The sequence below is a fragment of the Sander lucioperca genome, chromosome 3 (assembly GCF_008315115.2).
Source record: "Sander lucioperca isolate FBNREF2018 chromosome 3, SLUC_FBN_1.2, whole genome shotgun sequence".
In the NCBI taxonomy this organism is placed as follows: Eukaryota; Metazoa; Chordata; class Actinopteri; order Perciformes; family Percidae; genus Sander; species Sander lucioperca.
In genome coordinates, this window is record NC_050175.1 from 36,487,442 (window position 1) to 36,507,921 (window position 20,480).

The window sequence follows — 20,480 nt, forward strand, 5'->3', positions numbered from 1 at the left end:
TGGTGTTTTCTTATCAGCGCTGGGAAAAATACACAGAACATTTTAACCTATGTTAAGTGCATGTACTTTATATTTGATTACTCCTTCCAGAAAAATGTGGAGTTTTTTTGTGATTGTTGCGGGCAAAAATCCTTGATTATGCGGCACGTTTTCTTAAAAAATGGGATATTTATGGAATTTTATGCGATGAAATTGCGGGAACTTGCAAAAACTGCGGTTTCATCATGGTTTCATCGCGGGGTTTGCAGCTTTTCGATGATGTTCACGTTGCGTAATTACGTCACTTCATAATGTTCCCATGGCAACAGGGGAAAATAGCTGCTCTTGTGTGAAGTAAACATTTTTCAACTTTCTGCTAAGATAAATGTGACTTTTTTGCAACAAAAATGCGGGGATTATGAAATCATACAAGCCCCGTATATTTTGTGCGGAAATCGGCAATTTATGCGGTGAAAGTGCGGCGTATTTGAAAAAATGCGGGCCCCGCATAAATATGCGGACTTTGGCTGATTATGCATTGAATTATGCGATCGCATAATCGCGTTTTTCTGGAGGGACTGATTTGATGCACTGATAAACTGGATGATGGAGGTATTAGTGCAGCTTAACATCTCTGTGGATACAAGAAATGCTTACAGCTATGCTATCTGTTTAGATGTACATTGGCACGGCGGTGCCTTGAGCTAAATGCTAACAACAGCATGCTAACATGCACACTGGTGATATTCTGATGTTTAGCAGATTATAATGTTTACCATGTTCACCATCTTAGTTAAGCATATTAACATGCTAACATTTGCGAATTTAACGCCAATTACAAAGTACAGCCTAGGCTGATGATGAACTGATGATAATACTAAATGTAAAGTCAGAGGATCACCAAAGTTGTTATGATTCATTCTGACAGAAACATGAATGTGTCTGCCCAATATCATGGCAGGCTATCTAATAGTTGGCAAGACACTAGTCTGGATCAACAGAAGTACATTTCCAGGATAACTGCCTGACCTGCGGAGCATGAGCCACGCGCCAGATGCCCCTCCACTTCCGCTGTCTGTGTGTTGCCGTTCTCAAACTTCCTTTGCTTCGGGAAGATACAACAAACCTTCAAGTAAGCAAGCTGCACGCTGAAAATGGGAAGTTTTGAAGAAAATTTGGATTGTCCAACAAGGCAGGCCTGCTTGGCTCTTTTGTGGAATGATTGTAAAGATTTGCAAAGAATATTTTTACGGCATTTCCTCTCTAACTGGGACGTTTTGGGACCGATTGGTGGGATTTCTGTGGACGAAGTACACACGGCTATACACTGGTAAGAGCAAATGGCGTTTATCATGTTGGCTCTCGTGATAATTATTACAGCCGTGAAAGGTCGCCACCTAACAAGAACCCCTATATATATGGGTCGTTATGAGCTGCTTGGACAATCAAACCTATACGGCCGTTTTCTGGGTGAGGACGGTCTGTTTTAACAACAATGGAGCTCTATGGCACAGAGGAAGAAGTTACAGTATATCAGGCTTTTGATATACACACACACACACACACACACACACACACACACACACACACACACACACACACACACAGACATATACACAATACTTGTTAGTAGATACATTCACTGTTGGTTTTAGTCTTTTCTTTTTGGGATAGATTTTTTTGACCAAATAATACACCAGCACAGAACACACATATCATCTCCAGTCTTATCCTTTAAGGTGGATGCTTTAAGTAAGTCCATTGGGTTTTCTGCCTCTCCCTGCTCTGTACATTATGTTATGTTTGTTTTATTTATCATTTTAAAAATTGTGCAAACAAAAATAAACTAAACTAAACTTTTTGGCATTTTGTAGGAAATCAGTTGCTTCCAGGAGGCGATTTTATGATTTGTGGTGCTGCGTTCGTCAGGCCGTGTTTCCAGATTACATTGAGTAGGCTCTTATTGACATCAGTGGTTTGAGTGAAAATGAATGAACCGAGACAGTGATCAATGTTTTGCGGCAGGAGCGGGGGGAGAAGGTGCGCTGACGTGGAGAGGGTAACTGTGGACATTACGGCACCAAGAGAAGCTGTAAGAGCCACTGTATGGTGAGAGTGGCCAGTAAAAAGATTTTTTTAATCTGCTCTTTTAAGAAATAATATGTTCTGATGCTGCACTGTTTTATTTTATGCCTGAGTGGATTTCGTTCGTTTCGTTTCGTAAGCCCACCGGGAAGTTCAGTTCAGCTGGTGGAGGATGAGGTGGGACGAGACAACTGTGTTGCTGACATGCAAAGGTCAGATTGGAAAATTGATCAGATCCAGGCAGTAAAAACATCTATTCAGAAGAGGGTCCACCCTCGAATCGAAGCTCAGTCCTTTTGAACCGTCCTCCAGGGACTCCTTTCATACTACTGATGCTCCGGAAAAAAAAAAAAAAACCCTCTCACAACACCCATAAGGTGTTGGCAGGATTGACTTGCCTGCTGTCTGTAACAGTATGACTCCTCCTTGTCTGTGCCTTGATTACTAATGTGCCAGTGGTGGAGGAATGCACAGCGATCATGGCTAACTGACACAGAGAACACAGAGAAAAGACTACATGAACATGAAGGCAGTTTGTGATTAAAAAAAAAAGAAGTGATGACATGAAAGATTAGGAAAGACGTTTATAAATGGTTTGGGAATATTTTCAGACTGAAAATTTCAATGTGTTGTCAATCTAAATTGGTACATAGATCTTAAAATAGAAATAGATGAAGCTGCCTGTCAAGCTCATCAGCAGAGAAACACAGAGACTGTCCTCCCCTGAAAAACTCTCCCATAAGTTGTTTGTTCATGCAGCAATTACGACTCATTAATGTGTATAGTGGCGGTGCAATCTAGTAGCCTCCCGTAATTATTCTGAGAGCTAAGTAAGGCTATGTTTAGATGGAAACGATCTGTAGAGAAAACGCAAAAGTGGCGTTGCGTTATCACTTTTTATTCTGCGTTTAGACGAGCGTTTTGGGGGGGAAATCTGCGTGCATATGGTGACACGAAAGTTTGTGAAATTCGATGTAGTATGCACACCAGGCGGCTAGGTGGTAGTGTGAAGCACTGCCACGCAACACCACCTGCGTAGAACCTTCCTCCTCCTCTCTCCCTCTCCTCTTCCTAGTAACGCGAAACCAAAACATGGCGAAGCGAACAACAAAAGCTGACAATTTTGTCTGGACAAACAATGAGGTGGCACAACAGGGCGTGGACTGGGAGCCCTGCCAGTCAAAATATATAGACAGCAGTATCCTGTACCCAGTTACAGGATACTGCTGTCTATATATTTTGGGACGTCATAGCCACACAAGAAAGACGCTATCTGTAAAAGTCAGATATCATCAAAGCTGAAAGCTATCCGGACCAAGTACAGGCAGGCTGTGGATACCCAACAGCAGACTGGCCATGGGCGAGTAATCACAAAATATGGGGTGGGTCGCCAGCCACCAAAACAATAGAGGCTGCAGACTTTTGCGTTTTTACTAGGGCTGTCAAACGATTATTTTGGTTTATTCTGTTAGGCACGACGCAAAGCCGAGTGAAGTGAAAATAAATTAATAAATGGCGGCATGCGATTAAAAAAAATTAACGCGTTATGCTCGGCACTTAATCGCATCGCGATTAACGCGTTAATGCTGACAGCCCTAGTTTTTACCTTTTAGACGGGAACACAATGGTGGAGCGTTTTTAAGATTTCCACTCTGGAGGGTGGTTTCACTTTTTTGCGTTTTTAAGCCCCAAAAACGCTGTCGCCATCTAAACGAAAGGCACATCTGATAAACTATTTTTACGTTTTCACCCGCGAGCGTTGTCGTGTAAACAGGGCCTAAGAAGTATGAGAGCAGCAGTTTTTGCGTAAGGAGGCAGGGTCGGTGGGGGATGGGTCAAACAAACACAGGACTTGGTTAAGTTTAGAAAAAGAGCGCGGTTTGGGTTAAAATATCAGACGTTACTTCACTTTCGGTTACGCATGGGACGCAGAACGTGACGTAGTTCTGTTTGTTACGTAAAGTTAAAAAGAAAACTTGCTGTTTACTTTCAAACAGGACACAAAGTGCTGTGTTTGTTTGACCCATCCACCACCCCAATCTGTCACCTTATTTCCTGCTTTGCTCTCATCATAATTACTACGGCCACTAGAGGGCGCCGCCCCTATAAACATAAATATAAGTCGTAACTGCTGCTTGAACACATGACTTATGTAGTCGTTTTTCGGAGGAGGACAGTCTCCTTCTTCCTCGGAGTGACAACTAAAATCCTGAACTTTTTTCCTGTCACATAAAAACCTTCCGCAGCCTTTTTTTAGCTCCCGGAAGCCACTCACAGATTCCGCAATATGGACATACTCTTCGGTCTGTTGCGTCATGTTGAAATGGATACAGTATGACACACAGGTAATCAGTGCATCCATCACTGTACGTCCATTAGTGTCTCAGTCCTCAGTATCTCCTCTTCACATAGCAGACCGGTTCCTGATTGACTGATGAGGCCCTGGGACAGTCTGGCAACATGAAAGATCACGTTTCTTCCCAGGAGAGGAGGAGGAGGGTGGCAGTAATGGTCTCCATGAATGCAGCTGTCGCCCACACGGTGCAATTAACAAAGACTCAGTGGACCTACGCTGCAGACTGATGGCTGATAAACAAAACCTGCTGGCATCAGACCACCCTCAGGGGACATGTAGTGGGCAGTAAAGCTCAGTGGCAATAAGTCAATATTATTGTTTATTCACTGGAATACTATTATGAGATGACTACAGTCAAACACTGTCTATTGCCTTGAACAGCTGTATGATTATTTTATGTAATTCATTTCATGATACATAATGATATTGGTAAAATATCTTAATTAATATTGTGATATTGATTTCTACCATTCGGCCCAGCCCTAGTTTTTGACGGCAATGTGTTAGTGACTAGTTACTAAACTAAAACGCTTTTGCAAGTAATAAATTTGTCCCCCCCAAATTCTTTCATGTTGTTTCTATATTTGTTGATGCAAATGATAAACTAATTGAAACCGAAGGGGAAAATGCTCTGATATATTTGTAATATGCAACTGCTATGCAACCTTTGGACTGGTGATTAGCACGGTTTAGAAGAAACCAGGCAGTATTCATATGTTGGGATAACAGACCTATCTCCACAGCGCTGTGTAAGGAGTAAGGTCTGGCTACGCCACAGATACATTCTGGGATAGGAGAAATAAACACTCTGGGTTGTTTGCATTTCTTTTAACCAATCACAATCGTCTTGGGGCTAAGCTCTGGACGCAGCGACGGTGACTACTTAAACTAGCTAGATACATGGTTAAATGTCATTTGCTCTTCTGTGTGTACTTCGTCCATAGCAATCCCGCCAATCGGTCCCAAAACGTCCCAGTTAGAGAGGAAATGTCGTTAACATATTCTTTGTAAATCTTTACAATCATTCCCAGAGAAAAACCAAGCAGGCCTGCCTTGTTGCACGATTCAAATTTTCGACAAAACTTACCATTTTCTGCTTGCTAGCTCAGAGGTTATTCTTTTTGTGAAGGGGCAAAGCCGGACGTCTGGCTGGTCAGGCTTATCGTGGCAATGTACTTCCATTGATCCAGACCACCAAAGCCATTAACGTTCATCCTCTGAGAACCATGGATATCTGCACCACATTTTAATGGCAATCCATCCAGTAGATGTTGAGATATGTCAGTCTGGACTAACGTGGTGGACAGACCGACATCTCCATAGAGCCACGCTGCATCGCTAAACAACGTAGAAAATTCATCTATTCATTACAGTAGCTTATGAATATAGGGATGTTCACATCGCATGTGACATACCGCTCGATTTTCCCACAAACGCAAAAAGGCTGACTGGGTGTTCACAGAGTGTAATGGACTTAACATCAGGCTGAAGCTGACAGGCAGAGACAGACGTGAGTGAAGGCTGCACCGGAGAAGAGGCTATCAGGGAATATTAAAGACCCTTCAGCCTTCACACTTACACACTTACACACACTTACACACACACACACACACACACACACACACACACACACACACACACACACACACACTGCTATATTCTCCTCACGTACATACAACATGCTGGCAAGGAGATTAAAAGGGAAAAAAGGGCAGAGCAAACAATATTTACAGAGTAATGGAGGTAGATGCATCATGAGTGGGCAGCAGTATATGTTGCAGTGTCAGCAATAGTTCCTGTTTCTTAACATTGCATTACTACATTATTAACTACACTTACAACTCATGTAATGTCGTTTTTGTGTTTTCTCTACTATTCTACAAATACTCTTCAAAAGTGTTTCCCTCTGTTGGGGATTTCAGTATCAATGCTGAACCAACAGTAAAGGCTTATTATGAGTTCCTCTCCCACACTGCACATGCTTAGTCTGTTTCGTCCATTGATTTGTGGCTGAAAAGGGCTCAAACATTCAGCAAATCACAGACGTGTTTTAAAAAGAATACGTGCAGACCACACCAACGAACAGGAAACAGATTGCTATGCAGGGGCGACGACGTGCAATCTGTGTCCTCGTCAGTTATCTAATTAGTAGTTCAAATTTTAATGACACGCCTTCAAAATTTCCAGCAATTATTCTGGGTGCGGTTCAGGAGAACGTGTGCGGATTAATAATTCAGCAGCCATTATTGATCGGTGCCTCAGCTTCTCTGCAGTCAGGGCTGTACATCAAGAAGGAGGGTCCCCTGCTCCAGAGCCTTTCATCTGGACCTGACAGTACACACCCACATACCAACACACATGTGCACGTGTGTGAGAATAGGACACACACGTGTGCACTAAAAGATGTGAAATGACTGTAATGTGAGCTGCACTGTGAAAGAAGAGAGTCTGTAGGGATATTTGTAATGTCCTTGTAGTGGAGGACAAACACAGAGTTACCAGTTCATTAGGTGGATTTATACACTCAGGCTCTTCTCACCAACATTCGTTCAAAAAGCTACGAAAAGTTAGGCCCTGTAATTCTTAAGCATTCCATGTTTTTTTGCTGTATTCACTACATTGACGGCCGCTGTGTAAGAACGCGAAGGGAAGAGGTCGGGGGGGGGATGGGTGGTTGTTAACACACAGGACTTTCAAGCCAGAGTGCGGTGTTCTTTTCCCGGGGAAAACTAAAGCCTTTCACCGTGGAAATGCGTGTTCCTTTGGAGTGTTTTAATCCAAACCACAATCTTTTTCCTTATCTTAACTGGTCATTTTGGTGCCTAATCTTAACTTTTGTCAGTAAGACTTAGTAGTAAGTAAGACTTATAAAACTAACTTTCTGTCATATTTGCTGAAACTGACCCTATGTTCGAGTAGAACTACATGAAGCATGTAATAAAAAAAAAAAATCCGGCTCCTCTGGCACCACCTACAGCCTGTAGTGTGATTTGCAAAAATCCACAGCTCCCTGTTCAGATGCACCAATCAGGGCCAGGGGGTGGTGTCTAACTGCATGTCAATCACAGCATTCATTCTCCCTTATGGGGGGAGGGGCTTAGGAGACCGTTTTGGCCTTTAGCGGAAAGGGGGGAGGGACTGAGAAGTTGTCGATGTTCAAATTTTTTTGCTAAGTTTTTTAATTTAAGTCCTGGATCTTCACAATCCTACCTACAGCACCTTTAATCGTAATGTCCGCTGTAACGACCAGCAGCACACGGTGCTCTGTACCCGGCTCAAAGTCACCTATTTTGGGGTAACTGAACCACCAGCTACCGCTGAGCTCGTAGCCAGCTGGCATCACGTGACCACCCGACGTCATGTGACCAGCCGGTGGTCTCCTAATTTCGTAGGATATCATACGTCTTGGTGTGCATACATTTTCGTACGATATCATACAGACCCGTTCATGAGAATGCGTTGAACCGTTCGTGCATATTGCTCTGAAGACTAATGCACTATAATTTGTATGTCTTCAAAGTATTTCCTGCAGTATGCCCCACATTAACTGCCGCTCCATAACGCTCTGGACGGCGTAGGGAGGAGGTCAGGGTGGATGGGTGGGTCATAAAATATGGAGCGTTCAAACCGGGGAGCAGAGTTCGCTTCCCTGGGCAAATACAAGTTAAAGTTCACTCAGTCACAGCGTTGCAGCATTGGCACATCAGGATGAGTTCAAATAAGTCCCCTGGTTGGCCGGTGCTAGATTTGAGTCAAACCATCGGTGTTAAATAGCTTGGTTTTCCAGCTGTTCATACCAGGCTCGATATCGAACTCACTAGTTATGTGTGCAGCATTTCACTTGATGTTGCCCAATAAGAATTCAGAATATCAACAAAAGACACCTGTGTCTAAACCATATCAACAGGAAAGAGACAGAGGAGAAAAAGGCGAAAATATCTGGGGCAGTGCAGTCGGGGCATCCAGGCCGCTGTGGCCATAGGGCATATCATTTTTTGAAGGGCCATAAGACCAAACTGAGGGGACCCTCATCATTGCCCCCATGAAATTCCTGCCCTGCCACACTGACTCATAATTGTATTTTTTACAGCTCAGACAGAAGAATACTGCTGCTGCCTTTTATATGAACTGCTGCACACAAGTTACAGCGAATACATCGCTCCAGCATCCAGTGCTGGTGAAAAATGCACAACCTTTACAGAAACACATATGTCTACAATGTGATCTTGACCTGTGTATGTGTGTGTGTGTGTGTGTGTGTGTGCGATCTTGACGTGTGTGTGTGTGTGTGTGTGTGTAATCTTGACATGTGTGTGTGTGTGTGTGTGTGTGTGTGTGTGTGTGAAAGAACTGGGTGTGATGTAAGGATTGGAAGAGGGAGGAGAGGAGGGCTGGGATATTTGAGACATTCAGGGGAGAGAAAAACAACGCTTCTGTAGAGAAGGGCGCGGCAGGCCGGGCATCCGAGCTGTACGGCTAACAGCTGTGTGACATTTAGAGGAGACTGCCGGTCATCTGAGATGATGCTGCATCAGTGCTGCTTCAACAGAGTGGATATGATGCATTTGAGTTTTACTGACAGGCTTTTCAAAGAGGCAGTTAAGTGCATAGCAACCGTTGGCACTGCTCTTTTAAAATAAAAACCAGACATGAAGAGGGAAACTTTTATTTTTCCTGTTGTCAAGTCTCATTATATTAAAGTGTGTACATGTTTTTCTGCTCCATTTGTGAGCTATTGCTGTATCAAAGGGATTTATTTTCTGTGTGATCCAAAAAAGGTTATTTCAGGGACAAAGTGATAAATGTCTGACTACTTCTGACAGAGGAGGTAATTGAAAACACTGACATGCACCTCTCTGGATTATTATCAGTCTCTCTCTGTTAGTTATGATTCATGGTTTACAGTAGGTCAGGTTGGCAGAACTAACAGTCTATTTCAGTTTGACTCTCTGTCACACCCAGCAGCTGCTGTTTGAGTCACAGCTGTTTGAAAAGTCCCGTTCCCAGAACAGATAATCCACTCACTTTCCACGGAATAACAACATCAGACTATTATTTGTCTGGTGAAGCTAAATTTGTACATCCTCCACCTCCGCAGTAAACGTGAAGCTGTTGGTTATTCTGCCCCCGATGGTCCAAAGGCTATGGATTAATGCAGTTTAACAGACAAATCTAAATATACTGTATTTAATCCAGGCCATCCATTAGAGCTTTCAGACACCAAGGATTAATTTAATGGGTGATCATTTATACTATTTATTTGAGAAGTTTAGGGCAAATTAATTAGCTGCCTCAGGTTTTACCAATTCAAGGCCACACATTATTATTGCAGATTTAAATTTAAAAAAAACTTAACCCTCGGGCATCCCTTTGAAAAAGTTGCTCCGATATCCTTAGAGGACAAAATACCTTTCAAAAAACTGCAATAAAATTAAATATGAATATTTTCCACTTTCGCTGAATTAAATCTTATAGCCAACATCAGTCCTGATCATTACTCCCAAATATTCATTTATTTAAAAAAGAATTATGAAAAAAAAAACTATTTTCTGTTTACTAAATGAGTGTACTTGACTAAGGGGAGAAATGTTTTCACATTCTGAATCAACATGTCAATTATTAGCTACAACATTGATTTTGATGCATTTTTAGTTTTTGTGCAGTGTCAGATTTAAAAAATAAATGAATAAATAAAAATAAAAACTTCCCTTTGGACAAAAATGTCCCCATATATTATTATTTTTCAAGTTCACTGAGTAAATGTTTTCACCAACTTCAGTCCTGACTAAATGTTCATTCATTTTCTGAATTTTAACCCTTTAAATGCCAATTTCTTTACATAATGCCACTGATTTTTATGGAAATAAAAAAAAAGTGTAATTACTTTCTGTATGCTAAATGCTAGGGGTTCTTTTTTCACAGTCTGAAATATGTCAATTATGTCGATTAGCAACAAAACTGATTTTAATGCATTTGTAGTTTTTGTGCAGTATCAGCTTGAACAAATAAAACTCCCTCTTGTTACCTTAGGAGAAAAACATGTGGTAAGTAATTAAAGTAAGTAAGTAAGTAAAAAACAAATAGAGGCCTTTTTTGTTTCTGGACATCATTTGGTGACGGGTGTGTTGAGGGGACTCAGTATTTCAAATAACAGATTAAATATCATCATTGAATTATCACTCAGATATCAACGCGTCATATTATCTTCTATACGAGAAGTCGACTTTGACTGTTAAATTGAATATCGCCCTTTTCTGATTCACGTGAATGCTGCTGGATCACTTTGCAATCTCCGAAACGGAAATGTACGAGTGGTTCCTGAATGCAGCACGAGCCGCCAGATAACACAGTGTAGGTGTGGAGCTGTACCAGGCCGATCCTGCCTTCGCCCTCATCCGCAGCCCAGCAGCAGCAGCAGCAGCAGCAGCAGCAGCAGCAGCAGCATCTCCGCCCCTCCCTCCGCTCCATCCACACCACTGAAGGACGGTAAGACACTTCACCGTTTATTCCCGCTTTAAACACCCTCACACCCGCAGACTAGGTGGTAGATATGTGCTTTTTTTTTCGGCCGGAGGATAATGATGTTGTTATAGACGCGTAAAAGCCGGCGGAGATAGACCGGACTGGTGGTCTGATGAGGCGGCTTGTTTTATAACACCGCATCGTTAATCTGGAGCGCCACACTGCATGCAGATTGGTCGGAGTCACTGGAGGAATCTGTCTGTAGGGAACCAGGAATTTATATTTATTTAGCCTACATTAACTGCATGTGAGGATTCGTGTTAAATAATCGGTGTTTGCAGAGGCCGTGGACTAACTACATATGATGTGAGTGATGTTAGGGCTCATGATTATCAATGTCACTGCATATAGTTGTTTACATATAAAGGTAGGCCTACTATCGAACGAAGAGCTCATTTGATCTAATTGACTTAATAGTAGCTCATGCATATGGTGCATTATAAGTCACATTGACGGTATTAGGCCTTCTGTAGGGCAGTAGCCAGGATTTTAGGAGGTCATGAGTCCTGATTCCTCCCAGCACACCCTCGGGTGGCTAAAGCCAGGAAGAGACAATTTTAGGTTTAGTTTCATTTAAATGTTTGTATTAATATATCTTCTGTAAATGTTGTCTTCCTACACGATGGCAATTAATGGTTTCACAATGCCAAGGAGATATATATTTTTATAGAGATATATATTTTTTTAATTTAATTTAATTTTTTTTTTCACCTTTATTTATCCAGGTAAGTCGATTGAGAGCAACTTCTCATTTGCAACGACGACCTGTCACATTCACACAGTTCCACATTCATACCTGGAAGCTGCCCAGTACAACCACAGTCTGATCTGCTGGCCACTGAGCAGCTCCACTGGAGCTGGTTGGAGGTTAAGGGCACCTCAGTGGTGGTAATGAATCCATTCATTTTGTTGTTATAACTTTTTTGTTTGGCCTGAAAAACAAACACCGTAAAATATTCACTCTTATATAATCAGCCTTAAAGACATAATATATAACTTTTTTTCCGATTATTTTAAAGCAAACAAGTGTCTATAAACGACTAGACCTATATTAAGTTGAGTTGTATATTTACATTATCCTCTGCTCATAATTCGGCTCACGGTAAAAACCTCCTGAACATCTGGATGTTAAGTTATCAGAGAGAAAAAAAAAACTGAGCAAACGTTAGCAGCAGCCCCTCCGCCGAAGTGTCAGAGAAACACACATTTTTAACGTGAAACTGCTTTATTCAGGGTTTTTAACCAGTTTAAATCAGCGGGTTCATTTCTTTGGGCGAGGATGAGACCTCCGCTGATAATTCGGCTCACGGTAAAAACCTCCTGAACGATGAACACTGAAGGAATCCTATCCAAAGAAACGGCCTGCAATGACGGCAATGCTCGGTCTTTTGTTATAGGTTGGATTGAGAGACCCCTTGCAGCAAAAAATCACATATTGTTATTTAAATAGTTTAAAATCATAGAATGTAAGCTCCTCCTCAGATTTAAAACAAAACCAAATCCGCCCTTTCAAACATTGCTTGATTCACTTATCATATAGGATGATAAAGTATAGGTTACAGTTAGTGGTGTAGCTTTCAGCCTCTCTGACTCATACTCACGCTTTAACCCACAGTTTGTGTACATTTGTCAGCGCACTAGTCTCGCATTGTCAGACCTTCCTCCACAGAGCTGCAGAGGAGGGTCTGGCTAGTCCACACAGCATTGAGCGAAGGGAGAAAAAACGTGCTCTGGTTTATTGGCATGTCTTTAAGCCAATCACAATCGTCATGGGCGGTACTAAGCTCCGGACGGAGCCACGGTGCCTCTGCAAAATAGCCTCGGGAAGGAACTTGTTTTGGTGTAACGTGTACGTTCAAAAGTTGTTTTCGTCGTGCAACAGAAAACTCAGATTGGACAGATAGTCTAGCTAGCTGTCTGGATTTACCCTGCAGAGATCTGAGGAGCAGTTAACCATAGTCCTCAGAAATCCACCGGAGTTTTAAAATTACAACACAAAGAAAGCGGAAGATAATGGACATCCGGCCGAAAAGAAGGGCACACGTTGAAATTTCCGGAAATGGAAGGTCGTGGATATAGACTATCAGCGCACTAACTGCTCTCAATTCAGTTGAGTAAATTTGAGTGACCTGATTTTTAAAGGTGGGAAAAAGCAAGGTATCTTCTGACCTGAAGGCAACAGTTAAGACTCGTTGATTGTGAGGCCGAGTCTCTGTCTGGTCAGGCCGCAGCAGCTCATTGGTTCATGTGAAACCTTCGTATGGATGTGGATTAGTCTTTCCTCTCTGAATAACCCCAAACTTATGCAACAGACCAGACAAAATGTCTAAAAAAATAGAAAAGCACACACAGACAGCTGTAAGCGGTTTTAATCCAGAAGCACACAAAGTGGAATGCGTTATTTCTGTTATGTTTTATGATGGAAATGTAATGTGTGTCTGTTGTCGCTGGTAAAGATCGACACGTATGTCATTAGTCGATTCATTATTTGGTCGATCGATTTGAATATTCCATGACTAGTTTGATGATGAATTGTTTAAGTCATTTACTAAGCAAGAATGCCAACAATTTACTGCTTTCAGTTATTCAAATATGAGTCTCGATTGTGCATTCATCCGTTTTATATCATTTAAATGTAATACCTTTGGATTGTTGGTTGTAGGGCTGCGACCAACAATGTTTAAAAATGTATTTTCTTGATTGATCATTAGGTCAGACAGTAGTGAAAAATGCCCATCAAAGACCTCAAGATGACGTCTGCATTGATTAATTGACTAGTCGATCAAAAAATTAATGTTAACCTTTATATATGTATATATATATATATATATATATATATATTATAATAACCTTTTAATTATCGATTAATGGTTTAAATCTTAAAGCAAAAATGTCGCCCGATGGCTTGTTTAGTCAGACCAACAGTCAACAGTCAAAGATATTTAGTTTACTATCACGTAATGAATGCAGTAAATACTTTGAACTCCAACCACAGAATGATACGCCGATAATCTAATAATAGTTACCTGTTGATAATGATTGGCTGATCATCTTCTTACCTCGAGTTGTTAGTAGTTGTTAGTTGAGAGTAGCAAAACGAGCAATTTGAAGACGTCACCTTGGGGTCTGAGAAATTGTGCTGCACATTTTTCACAATTTGACAATTCTGACATTTTCAATTCACCAATCAAAACGACGTAAATAATCGTCAGTTGCAGCCCTACGTCCGTTGTAACTACATCACTCTGTAAACCCAACTGGTTGTTGTTATTATTACTACTGGAAGCCATCTTTGAAATGTCCTTGAGCCGGCTTCATCTTTCACACAGACTGAAGCATTTTCAGCATGCAGGCTGAGCTGAAGGACAGAGCCGCCCGCGCAGCTCAGGTCATCTGTAATAATGTTTCTTTGAAGGACCTCGGTTCATGTCGAAAGCCGACTGAATGAGATCAGACTGTATTCTCTGGATTATTAGATCCTCCTTTAGACAAACACACAAACACATCCATAAAAACTGCTCCCCCCCCACCCACACACACACACACACACACACACACACACACACACAGATACACCACCCTGTAGTGTGCTCTGTGAACTCCCATAATGCCTCAGGGTGGGTGAGGCAGAGTGCTGAGCTCAGCAGGATAAGGCAGGGAGGAGAGACTGGATGCCCAGCAACAAGGATAGTCGTTTGTGCTGGTTCAGTTGAGGTGTGGTCGCTGACCGACTGGTGATACATTCACTCCACCTGTGTGATGCTCAAAATCAGCACAGGCCTTCTAATTCTTAAAAGAAAAGACTCTGAACCAACGGATGTGCTGTATTCCAGGAGGAAGAGTGTCTTTCTAGAGCGTTTGCCATCCAAATATACACATAGAAAGAGAGACTCATTTCTACACCTACGGGTGAGATTGCAAAAACGTGCTTTCTTGTTAAAGAAGTCAGTGTGGTTCAGATTTAGTGCTCGTCTTTTTGTTCGAACAGCGACTGAATATTCAACATTGTATATATTCTATACTTGTAACCAAAATCTCCTGAAAAAAAAACAACATCAACAAGTATGGTGAGTGTAAAGCCTGATATACTGTGTCTTCTCCCTGTGAGACATGCTAAAAACACTTAAATGAGCCACACTGTTGCACTAGTTTGACATGTTCTTTCATCATCATGAACACACACACACACACACACACACACACACACACACACACACACACACACGTTTACTGCTGTCCACAAATACTCACTAGAGCACCACATGTGTTACATTAATCCACCACTGGAAATAGTCCCCAACAAAAGCACCATTTCCTGTTTGTTTGATTAAAAACTGCAGTGACCAGCTGAACTTACTGAACCTTTTAAAAGAATAAAACTATATGTTTGTGAGCATTTTTTAAAGATGTATGTCCTTATTCAGGAACCAATGGAATAACCACATACTGTAGGTTAAAGTTACAATCTAGAAGATCTGTTTCATTCTCTTTGGCACTACCTATGGCATCAAGCGGTAACTGCAATTGTGTTTTTGGATCTCCCTTTCACTTGTTTTGTTTCGTCGTCTGTAGTCGTCACTCTTTTCTTCGTTTGTTTGGCCATACTAACCTTTTACTCGCAAGGCTAGAATTGCCCGGAAAAACAGCACTACACTTTACACACAAATGAGCTGAAGAGGGAGTCTGTTGCGTCAGCTTTGCCTGGCGACTTGCGGAAAACACATCACGAACTGTATATGGCTTATGATTTTTCCCGGGAATGTCACCACAGACGCCCAGTTCATAACAATGCAAATTGCGTTGCTCAGTGGACCATTAGTCTCGCATTGCCAGACCTTTTTCCACAGCGCTGCGGAAGAGGGTCTAGCTAGTCCACACAGCATTTTGGGATGGGAGAAAAACCTGCTCTGGTTTGATGGCATTTCCTTAAACCAATCACAGTCATCTTGGGTGGCGCTAGGCGCCGGACGGAGCCACGGTGCCTCTGCAAAATAGCCTCGGGAAGGAACTTGTTTTGGTGGAACGTGTACGTTCAAAGGTTGTTTTAGTTGTGCAACAGAAAACTCAGATTGGACAGATAGTCTAGCTGTCTGGATTTACCCTGCAGAGATCTGAGGAGCAGTTAACCATAGTCTGCATAACTCCACCGGAGTTTAAAAGACCAACAGGTGACGGACATCCGGCCAAAATGAGGGACATCCGGTGAAATTTCCGGCGGCACCTGAACAATCCCTAGTCTCAAAATAGACTAGTGGACCATAGGCTCAGTCACAGTTATGTTACTACATTCGGCGATTATGATCTTCAAGATTATAACTTTAGGGAAGTCAGAAAGTATTTAGAGACTAACACATTGTTGGTTTGCTCTTCATGGGATTTAAGAACAGTAAGAAAAATATAGAACAACAGCATTCTTTCCTTTGAGGTGCTCCATCGCACGATAAGTAACAGTAAACATGTGAAACACATGGTGTTGTCGTAACTGAATATTCAGTGTTGGCGGTGCTAATTGGATTCTGCTGCTGCTAACAAGGTCCGTTTCTTGGTTACCTGAAGCAAGGTTTATTTTTGCAGCAGGTGATGGCGGAAGAAATGAAATATACTCAATCTTATGTTTGCTGTTTTGACACCATATTTGGGGGTGAAAGTAGCTTTCACAGAGCTCGGTTTGTGCTTGCTCATTCAGTGAGCTGTGATTACAGTCTGAGCTGTATCTGTTCACACTGGAGCTTTCCATGTTACCATCGCACAAACAGACTGTCGTTTGATGGATCCCCTTCAAATTGTCCTGAGTGCACCCTCAGCATAAATATCAGGCATGTTTGTGTTCAAGTAGCTCTCTTTTAAAGGTCCCACAGTATTGTGTATCCATGAGAGCAGCGGTATCTTATGTTATTGTGCAAATACAGATACATCAATTAAAAGTTAGTTAAATTGAGTAAAGCAGTGGGAAAGTGTTGTGCACAATGTGATCACGATTGTTTTGTGGATCGTATTCTGTAGTTTTTCAACGACTGGCTTGACCTCTGTGAGTTGATTCTGAAGGCATTACGTGCGTTTGGGATAAGCCAGGCCTGCGCAGAATCGATCACCTGCGATCGCCGCCCAATGCATGCCGGCGAGATTTGTGACTGACTTGATCACGACTTGCTCTGACGTCATGCACACGTGGGCAACGATAACCTCACGAGATCAAGGCGGCCGCAGGTTTGAGACGCAGGCAGCGCAGTTGCTCTTCACCGACTTCAAGACTTAGGGCATGCTAGGACATGCCTGGCTCTTGGCTGATCTAACAGCTGATTAGTTCAGAATCGACTCAACGTCATGACGTTTTATATAAAATTCTTATTGTTTTTTTAATTGGAGGAATTTTAATTGCTATCTGTCTGATTTAAAGGCTTATTCTGTAGAAAACCTGTTGTGTGGCTAATAGTTACGTTTTGAAGTCAGAGAGACTAAATCTGTTCAGATTACAGATCATCTACAGTATGTTTTTATTAACATCAGCAACAGATCGCATGTAGAGCATTTTTACAGCTACTCTGTCTTAATAAAACAACTGGAGATTGTGTACAAGCTGATATATGGGTCTGATAACATTTTATTAAATTGGAATCTGACCTTACAGGATGTGAGTGTTTCTGTGACTTCCTGTTCAGCCTGAAGGCTGCTGGAAATGGCTGGAAACTGTCCGACTTTATCACGGCTTTTGTCACAGCCCCCGGTTGCTGCCGCCTGCTCTCGTCCACTTTACAGGCGAGGCGCAGTTCATCTCGAACGAGCTCGGAGAACAGAGAGACATTTGCAGGGTTCAGCTCATCTGTTCTAAAGTTTAATGAAACACAGTATATTTGTCAGTATTATAATGAACCAGCAGTCATTTTGATGATGTGAGAGTAAATAGATAAGAAAGGAGAACCGAAAGGACAAGGAAAGGAGGATGGTTCAAGGTTTGGTTCCTAGGGAGTGAAACCACTACTCCAAATCAAGACAAGGTCAGATGAAAATGGTAACAGATCTCACAACAGAAAGATTTATTTGAAAGATTACTTGAACATTATTTCATAATATATAGGATTCTTAAATAAATTAAATCAAATCACTAACTTTCAGATTGGAACGACTAATAGCACAGAAATTACAGCAACATTAGTCTCACATTGCCAGACCTTCCTTCACAGCGCTGCGGAGGAGGGTCTGGCTAGTCCACACAGCCTTCCGGGATGCTCTGGTTTATTGCCATTTCTTTAAACCAATCACAATCGTCATGGGCACCACTAAGAGCCGGACAGAGCCAGGGCGCCGCTGCAAAATAGCCTTGGGAAGTTACTTGGTTTGATGGAACATTTGTACGTTCTAAAGTAGTTTTAGTCGTGCAACAGAAAACTCAGATTGGACAGATAGTCTAGCTAGCTGTCTGGATTTACCCTGCAGAGATCTGAGGAGCAGTTAACCATAGTCCTCAGAAATCCACCGGAGTTTAGAATTACAACACAAAGAAAGCGGAAGGTGACTGACATCCGTCCGAATGAGGGACATCCGGCGGAATAGCCGGCAGCAATTGAACAATCTCGGCTGTGGAACGTCGTCGATATAGACTACAGCAACATTGAACCTCAATAGCCATTGGATTAATTCCTTATACGTAATGCATCATTGGGTCAGTAAAGAAAAATCACTGCAACATTGTTGCTGAATTTATCTTAAAGACTCTACTCAAATTGCAGAATTTATGCAATAAATCATACAACACTCACACCAAAGTATTAAAGGCAGAAACATTAAAAGTTGGCTCCTCCTCCCTGTCTCTTTGAGGGTTATGGAGCTTGTCAGCGAGTGAAAGCCAACCCCAAAACTAATCGTTTTGGAACAAGCTTTGTCTGCTTGGCCTTTTGCCTCACTATAGGTGCATTTCTTCGGCGCTGTGTCCCCCATTTTTGTAGCTTCCTTTTGGATGCGTGTTTACGATCTGGCACCTGGTCGTTTTTATAGGAGGTTGACTAGGTTGACTTCATCTGAATATTTTCTGGTTTCTTCACTAACTCTTGACAGTAAACTGAATATCTTTGAGTTGTAGAGAAAAACACAAAACACATTTGAGAACGTTATCTTGGGCTTTGGGAAACACTTGGGAAAAAATGGCATTTTTCACCATTTTCTGACATTTTATAGACCAAACCACTAATCGATTAAATTGAGAAAATAATCAACAGAGTAACCGTTAGTTTCAGCCCTACTTTCCAGTTAAAATGCTACACGAACTTGCCTAAAGTCCAGCCATGATGCCTTTCCTGGAATTTATCGTCTTCATTAAATATAGTGGCTATAGCTTTATAAATTAAAGTGCTATAACAATGGAGCTTTGCTGTATGTAAGTCAGTTGGTTGCAACAGCCACACCGTTATGTAGCTTTTAATATCATGAAGTGCTACTGCTGAACCAAAGGCTCTAATTCAGCCCTTTGATTATTTCCCTGACGGCTCACCTGAAGGCTGCATCAGTGTTAATACATCAGACGGTGAAAGCAGCAGGTACAAATCACTTGCATGTCAGTTACGTCTCTCTAAGGAAATGTACACTGAAATGCTTTTTTTTTTCATAACAAGTCTGACCCTGTTGCTTGGAGTCATGATTCACTTTAATGTTTAATTTCCTGCAGTTACAGTAGTGATTCAGTGCAATGAGCTAGTTCACGTGTTCTGTTTAGTTTATGTGTTGTGTCCAGTGACCGTTGTGTCTGATGGACGAGGAGTTAATGGATGAATCAGGACAGGAAACAAGTGATTTACCAGTGTACCCATCAATCATGTTCCCTCCTAAAGAAGAAACATTGACTCTGCTTCAGTTACTCATAGTTGGTGTGTCCGCTTTGTTAGCATTGCTGGAGAAAGCTACTTTTCAAACAACTATATAGTCACATCACAAAACTGCAACACTAAACTCCCATATCACCCTCCAACTAATTAAACTGACTGAAATATCTCAACAACTATTGGATGCGTTGCGATTAACTTTGGTACAAACATTCATGTTTTCCAGAGAATGAATCTCACTGACTTTGGTGATCCCCCTCACATTTTCTTTAGTGCCAACATGAGGTTCACATTTATGATTTTAAGTGAGATGTCTTTATATTTATTAGATAGATTACCATTGAATTTGGTGCAGACATTATACACAAACATTTTTAATTTGTCTAATACTTTATGTCTTTACTTGCATTCTCATTCATTGTGCTTCATGCTAAATAGCAAATGTTAGCATGCAAACACGCTTAAGCCAGATGGTAAACCTTATACCAGCTCAGCATGTAAGCATTGCCATTGTGAGCATGTTAGCATGCTGACCTTAGCATTAGTTTAAAGCAAAACACTGCACGGTTTCACAGAGCTGCTAGCATGGCTAAAGAGTTAGCTTTTATAGGGTTTAACACATTAAAAAATAATGTCCAAGATTGGCTATTAGCATCTGTACAGTTTGCATTGTAAGTAAGTAAGTGTAGTATGCTTATAATGTACAACTGGGGTGGGAATCGATT

General features: G+C 41.6%; 1 protein-coding gene across 3 annotated transcripts in view; it reads left to right on the plus strand.

Moving 5' to 3' along the window:
* map1aa (microtubule-associated protein 1Aa) overlaps positions 1-20,480 on the plus strand; it is a 49,532-nt gene that overhangs the window by 6,578 nt on the left and 22,474 nt on the right. Inside the window, exon 1 of one of the 3 annotated variants that reach the window (XM_035999654.1) lies at positions 10,746-10,906. The exons of 1 other annotated variant lie outside the window; for it this stretch is intronic. The gene's annotated coding sequence lies outside the window, so the exon portion shown is untranslated. Of the gene's footprint in view, positions 1-10,745; positions 10,907-10,974; positions 11,249-20,480 lie in introns of those variants that run through there. One more of the 3 variants, XM_035999653.1, reaches the window with a different exon arrangement.